The sequence below is a fragment of the Dipodomys spectabilis genome, unplaced genomic scaffold (assembly GCF_019054845.1).
Source record: "Dipodomys spectabilis isolate Male_0828 unplaced genomic scaffold, ASM1905484v1 ptg000155l, whole genome shotgun sequence".
Classification (NCBI taxonomy): Eukaryota; Metazoa; Chordata; class Mammalia; order Rodentia; family Heteromyidae; genus Dipodomys; species Dipodomys spectabilis.
The window spans coordinates 4,539,892-4,547,681 of NW_024870832.1; positions in this window are offsets into that span (position 1 = coordinate 4,539,892).

The following is a 7,790-nucleotide window of genomic DNA, read 5'->3' on the forward strand; positions in this document are numbered from 1 at the left end:
TCCTGATTGAACCTCCATCCCCCCAGATCTCAGCCTCCTGAGTTTGCAGGATGGCTGGTGTGACACACCAGGGCTGGGTGAATGGTATTACTTTGATTTGGAAAAGTAGAGTCACATGGTCAGGTAGAATAAACTTGTGAAGATGAACCCTTCTGAATGTTGGTGTGATGCAATAGACTTGCATGGCAAAAATCATTACATTATCCAAGACAGTGCTCCAAACCTGATATTACACACACACACACACACACACACACACACACACACACACACATAAATTTTGTATGTGCATACTACACATTATATAGCCATGTTGTATTGAAAGACCCTAGTCCCCTAGGATACTTTCGTCAACGGGAGGGTGCCCCAGAAAACTCAGACTCCAGGCCGGGAGATGCAATAAGCAAGAGGAGTTTATTTGACGTTTGCGCAAACGGACTCTCTGTCCCGAGCAGACAGGGAGCCCCGAGCAGCGGTTACAAGCCTTTTTAAAGGCAAAAACCACAAGATTAATGCATAACACAAAGCATCCCATGATTGGTGCATTTAAAGGTCACCATATACACCAACAATCACTTTGCCACGTGGGAAATTTTGTAACACTCTTTGTAAAATGATTGGCGCGGGGGACTCAAGGGGGGGGTGGTTACTTTGGACAATAAGAGTTAGGGGAGTTCACATAGTTACAGACTTGTGATTGGTTGACATTTGGCCCAGTTTGTGGTCTGGTCAGGTGGTCATTGTCAAGGTTTGTCCCAGGGATGGCTTAATTAATCTGGAACTGAAGAACATGTACTATCTATAACCGCTGTCCTTGTCCTGGGTGGGCTGATATCCGGACATCTGGGCAGGCCAATACTTGAGTTACTGCCAATTTTATCTCCCAGGCCAAAGGGGGTCTGAATGCAAGCATATTTACAGAAGCAAAGTCAGCAGTTAGCAAGTTAATAATGGTAATGGTGAAGTGAGGTTCCTAATTTTTAACTCTTCAGTATTATGCATTTATTTTTGTGTAAGGTGTTATATGTTGTTTGCACGAGAGATTTATATATTATATACAGAGAGAGACAGAGGGAGAAATAAAGGTAACATCAAATTTGATGTTACATTCCTAAGAAATGTCTCCTATAGAAACACACCCAGTCCATATGAAACCAGAGTTCGACTCAGTGCTTTGCTTCTCAGACTCAATTCCAGCATCTTCTGATCAATATCTTCATTCCCCTTCCTTTTGGCTCTGCCAGTCCTGAGGATGGAACTCAGGGCCTGGACCCCGTCCCTGAGTCTCTTTGTGCTCAAGCCACAACACCATTTTCCACTTTTTTCTGAGTAGTTAATTGGAGAGAAGAGCCTCATGGACTTTCCTACCCAGGCTGGCTTTGAGCCCATGAGATGCCACCCTACCCAACCACAGAGCTGCTTTGAGCTTCTCCCTTAGGAGATAGAAAGCCCCACAGCATAAGAATCCTGCTGCTGGCTCTGCTGCTCACATGTACTCATGCCCAGCAGAATCTTCAATTGTATCATTACCAGGTAGCCTGAATATGGTGCTATGGGGAACTAGTGTGTGTGGGGAAACTGTGTTTATATGTCTCTTTGACTGAGTGTCAGTGTGTCTGTCTCACACTCACTTTTGTGCATCAATCACATTTCTTAATAGATTGCCCTATGTGTCTGTATTCAACCATTAGTCTTCTATTTTTAGCTCTTCCTTTGTCATTGGACAGTAATATAAAACATAGTTAAGAACACATGGACCACATGATCTGTGATTTTTGCCATGATACTAAATTTTTATTATTGTGTATGTGTGTTACTTGGACAAACAGATCTCCATGTGGTCATTCAATTAAGGAATAGAATCTCCTCCTAAAAATACTCCTTCTTCCTGAATCTCTCTCTTCAAATTGATTAATACAATGCAGTAAGAATCAGAAACTCTGAATATTTCCAGTAATTTCTCTTCTGAAAGACAGGAGTCTAGGAACTCAGAGTCTGGAGAGGGAACCCTCCAGGTCATCACAAGCAGGTTACTTGAACCCCTGAGTATTTGGGAAGCAAAACTGAAGATCCATCTTCTAACTTTCCCGATGGGGTGTTTCTCATTCAGTCAGGACAATGGCACACCTATACCCTAGCAGCTGGTAATGAAGAGAAAATCCCGGAGGATGGAGAGCTGAGACTCTATGCAATCTTCTGTGTACTAGATATTGTCATATATTACGCTTCTAGTTTTATATCAAGTAAGTTGTGCCTCCTCCACAATACAGGTCCCAGTGCCCTGTATTGCAGCCAAGTTTGCAAGGAATATTTTGCATTGGGTGGGGAATCTGAGGACCTATACTTCATTCTTCTGGAACCTACTATCATAGGCTCTGATGTCCAAATCCTCATCTAAGGCCCTGTGGAATCACAAGCCTGGTTTTTCCTAGGAGTCTGCAGGTTAACCACCATGCAGTATATTAACTAATTGACAACAGACAAAAGAACAGGATGGAAAGAGCTTTCCTTGTAAAATGGGAATGATAAGTCATTAGATTTTCACCCCTTGGCCTGGTTTTGAGTCTTCACAACCTTTAATATGATAGCTCAAACCTTCTGAGCAGTGAAGTTTAAGGACTGATTTAACGTCATAGACCTAGTCACCAAGATTCTCAACATGACAAATTTCAGTATAAGAAATATTTTAAACACACTTAAGGAAAACAGCATTGAAAAGGAGGTATGTGTGTGTTTCTGTGTGTTTATGTGTTGAGGGGGGATTGTGTGAGTTTTTCTCTGGATGTTCTATGATTTCCATGAAGATCACAATCAATTCCTGATAAAATGCTCCAGAGTAAGTATTTGCTATCTTCATAAGCCTAAGTTGAAGAGCTAGCGGTGAGCACGGGTGCTTTGGGAGCAACAGAAGAACAACATGGTGAAGAGGACTTTCTGAGTGAATACACTCCCAGTGACATGGAGGAAGGAATCCATGGAGGAGGGAGGGGTTGGATCTGAGCAATAGAATAGCTCTCTATCCCAAGCAGGTAGATTCCTTCATTTTCCTCCCTACCAATGTAGGGCCAATCTGCAGATTATCTGTCCTAGACAGAAATGAAATTTAAAAACAAAAATCACCACTCCATGATGATGTGCCGTGATTCTGAAAATCACTAGAGCACTGCACAGGAACGAGTTCCTAAAGCAAGGAGGAAAAACAACCCAACAGACAAAATGAGAACTGCCCAGGGCAGAAATCTGATACACAAATCAGCAGAGCACCCCAAGAGTGGACATAGGAATTTAATTATAAGATATTATGTAATCAAACGTTCTCAAATTGCATCTAGATGATCCAATATTTTATAACTGGTACAAATGTGTGCAATGATGGATACGGATAAAAGAACTCTTCTGTTATGCTGTCCTTGTTGCTGTTGTGGTGTTAAAGGACTGGTTCTGAATGCCAACATGGGCATTTCCGTGCATATAAAAGTAAAGATGGTGTTTATAAAGTATGCTGTGAGTATCTGGTGGTCTGGGGATAAGTCTGGGCTCCCTCCACTGCTGTGTCCTAGCTGATAGACAGATTTCGCATATGAGGGGTGGGATCTTAGACAGCTTCTGCCCACAAGGATTGCATCCCCGTGGACAAGACACTGACCCTCGCAAGGGCACAGGCCCAGTCCACTTCCCTTCTGTTTCCAAGCCTTCTGTGTTGCTATGGATGACATTCAGGGTCCCTTAGAAGAGTTTCTGCTTTCTCATTGTGACAGCAATGAGCAGGGCTGGAAAGGGACTGGAAACCTGCACAACTCTTTGAGGACAAGAATTTTCCCATCTATATTGGTACCCTCTCCAATTATATTGGACCCCACTGTGTTGCAGGGAGTTGTGGAAGTGCTTCAAGTAGCAACTGTGCTCATGAAAATAAACTTGATGCAGCATCAATTTTTTCTGAATTTTGAAATGTTCATCTGGAATTTGCAGACCTAAGAAACGATGTCATCCAAGTGCTGCAAAACACAGGGACATTCATTGTGTTCAAAACTGTCAGCATGGTTGACAGAAAGAGAACAAAGGCAATTTTGCTGGCAGGTGAGTTGGGGCCAATGTGGTTTCAGGGCAGGTCAAGCAGAAGCCATGTCCACATTGGGTTCAAATCCAGTCTAGGCTGGAAGATCCTTCAGACTTATTATCCAACCAAACAACCAAAAAGCTAGAAATGGAGCCATGTCTCAAGTGTTAGAGGACTAGACTTTAGTGGAAAAATTTCAGAAAGATTTAGGACAATGGAGGAGGAGGGAAGAGAACAGGCCAGACTCGATCTTCCACAGGCAAGGAGTATTTATTGAGATAAAGCAGCTGGGAGACTGTGTGTGGAGCCTGGCTTAATGAGGTCTGGGCAGGGAGGCAGAGATGAATGGAGAAGCCATTAGGTTGTCAGCTGGGGCTTCTCAGAAGTGCCCAAAGAGGGATGTTTACAGCTGGGTATAGCTGGGTCTCCCCACCTGCACATCAGTGTGGGCCCCCATACCTGGAGTCCTGCCTGGGGTCCTATTTGTGTCTGGGACAATGGTGGAGGGCAGACTGTCAACCTTTCAGGAACAACACCCAAGCCCTGAGTTCAAGTCCAACCAAAACCAAAACCAAATGCTAGAAAAGGAAACAGGAGAAAGAAATAGCAGCCAGAATCTATCTAGGAACAGGCCCAGAACCTGGAACAACTGTTCCCTAAAGAGTCAGGGCCTCAAAACCGAGGACCACGAGCCCCAGCTTTGGAAAATGGTGCTTGTGTCACCTCAGATTCAAAGGTTGGAAAGCTGAGAAATCCTGTTATCGAAGTTGAGGACCCTAGGGAAAGTCGTTCCTTTAACAGTGAAATGTCACCAACCTCCACCTGCACCCAGTGACACTAAGAGCTTCTGGGCTTGACTGTGGTGATGGGAGCCATTGGATTGAGGTGGACAGATGAGGGTCTGGCAGAATCCCTGGGTGGAGGCCATGGGAACATGGTGGGATTCTGCATCAGGAAGCAGCATGGGGGACCCCAGAGGACACATGAGGAACTCAGTAGTTCTCACTGAATGTGGCTATTGTCTTGTCTTCCATCCATGAAAGACGGAAGAGAAGCAACTTCACTGAGGAGGAAAACTCAGCTAAGAAGGATTGTGGAGGAAAATGGCATCCCGGGTGAACATATTTTGGAGAAAAGTCAGGGCCCCTCTCCTCTCTATGGAAGTACTTACCGGAGTAGAGAGGAGTGGAGCATGTTCTTCGTGGAGTTGTTCTGTCTGCCGGAGAGTCAGGAGACGTTGGAAGCAATGGAGCTGGTGCTCTGACCTTCCCTTCCCCATCTTTCTGTCTTCTCAGATGATTGTCCTTACGATGAAATATTCAAAAAGGTTATGAATTTGGGGCTGGGAAGGTGGCTCAGTGGTAGAGCGCTTGCCTTGCATGCTCGAGACCCTGGGTTTGATTCCTCAGCACCACATAAGAAAAAAGAAAAAAGCTGGAAGTGGCGCTGTGGCTCAAGTGGTAGAGCGCTAGCCTTGAGCTGAAGAGCTGAGGGACAGTGCTCAGGCACAGAGTTCAGCCCCCGCGACCAGACCCCCCCCCCCAAAAAAAGGTTATGAATTTGATTGGGTAAGTTGCCAGTGGTAATTACTCACCAATTTAGTCTCTTGTACATGGTAATCAGCTTTAGTCAGATGAGTGTGTACTTCACATGTGAATCACTGTCATTGTGACAGGGATCATGGCTTCATAAGAGTTCATCTTTTGTGTGTATTTTGTTCCTAGCAATTATCTTTGATTAATACAAGTATACTAACAAAGGATGCTCAGCTCTACCTGTGGCTTTTCTGGGGCTCAGGGGAGATGGGAGTCTCCTGGACTTTCCTGAATTGGATGCCCCCTGAAACTTGGTGCTCAGGTCTCACCTTCCTGAAGGTGTAGGATCAGAGTTGAGACACTGGGAGCAGAGAATGGTTGTTACTTTGATTTGGGGAACTAGACTCACACAAGCAGGAAAAAATACACTTTTGTAAACATGAACCCTTCTGAATTCCAGTGTGCCTAATTACACTTGCATTCTTAAATTCATTACAGAAGACAGTCCTCAAAATCTTATGCTACTCATATGTACTTTAATTCACACACTATGCATGATATATTCATTCAATATTTATTTGTATATTTGGAATATATATGCTCTTGTCATTATCTATCTGAAAGATTGAAATTGGGGCTATGTTCATTTTACAATATGCTAACTGCTAATTCTGCTTCTGTAAACCTGCTTGCGCTAACACTGACTCTTCCCCTCCCAGAAATAAGTTAAAAAGTTACAAAGTCCAGATGCAGGCCGGCCCAGGGACAAGGTCTGCAAACATAGATAAAGAACAAAAGAGTATGTTCTTCTAAATTCCTGTTTAGAAACTCTCAGCAAGGGACTCAAGACAAGGACCATCTGGCGAGCCCAGCAAACTAGGTCAAATGTCAACCAATCACGAGCCTGTAACTATGTGGACTCCTCCCCAGGGAAGCCTCCCCCTAGAGAGCCAACCAGTTTTCAACAAGTGTTACAAGACTTCCCACACAACAAAATGATTGCTGGAGTATATGGTAATTTTTAACCTGAGCCAATCCTGGGGAGCCTGGGGTCTTATGCTAATCCTGTGGTTTTTGTCTTTAAAAGTGCCTGTAACCGCTGCTCGGGGCTTCCAGTCTGCCTTGGACAGGGAGCCCGTTTGCGCAAATGCCTAATAAACTCCTCTTGCTTGTTGCATCTGCTGGTTTGGAGTCTTGGTTCTTGGGGTGCCCTCCCGTTGAAGAAAGCATCCCAGTGAGTCTGGGGTCTTTCACTATCTATCTATGTATCTGTCTATAAAACATATTGAGATAAACACAGAGCTGGATGAAATATGCATGGATGAGAGAGAGAGAATTTTCATAATTCTGAAGTTAGATTGATATTGATTGCTAGATTTTTCATATAAAATCCCATGAACTCCACATAGAAGCAGTGTTTGTCCTATTGACTTGTTCAGAATCAAGCCAACATTCTCATGATCAACACCTCTGCTCCATCCCTACGTCCCAGTTTTTTTTGGACAGTCCTAGACCTTGGATTCAGGGCTTGGACTCCACCCTTGAGTCTCTTTGTGCTCCAGGCTAGTGCTCTACCACTTAAAATAGAGCACCACTTGACCCAGACCCCTGCCCCACACCTGTGTTGGTCTACCAGTAGACCACAGCCTTACTTCTGTGTTTTTTGTGATTCATTGGACTTAAGAATCTCAGGGATGTTCCTGCCCTAGGCTGGCTTTGAACCGTGATCATCTCATCTCAGGCACGAACCACAGACCCCTGACTTCATTCACTTTTATTAAACCATGTCTCCCTTGCATTAGTGTTCGGTTCTTCTGCTCAGGGCCCTGGTCCCTCCACAAATACTGTGCTGATGGACAGTAAGGCATTTGTGGAGTGTAGACAGTCAATCCTCTTTTTGCCATACAGGTTACCTGGGCGCTGTTTCTAAGCTCTTTTGCTCAAGGTGAGTGCTCTATCATTTTGAGCCACAGCTCTACTTCTGGTTTTCTGGTGGTTAATGGGAGGTAAGAGTCTCATGGATTTGCCTGCCCAGGCTGGCTTTGAACCATGTTCCTTCAACTCTCAGCTTCCTGAGAAGCTAGGATGACAACGTGAGCCACCAGTGCCTGGCTTTCCATGGAAGCTGTGTGCCAGTCTAACTTCATCACACACATAGAGCTCATGAAGGATCGAACTAGACACTGGCATTAATA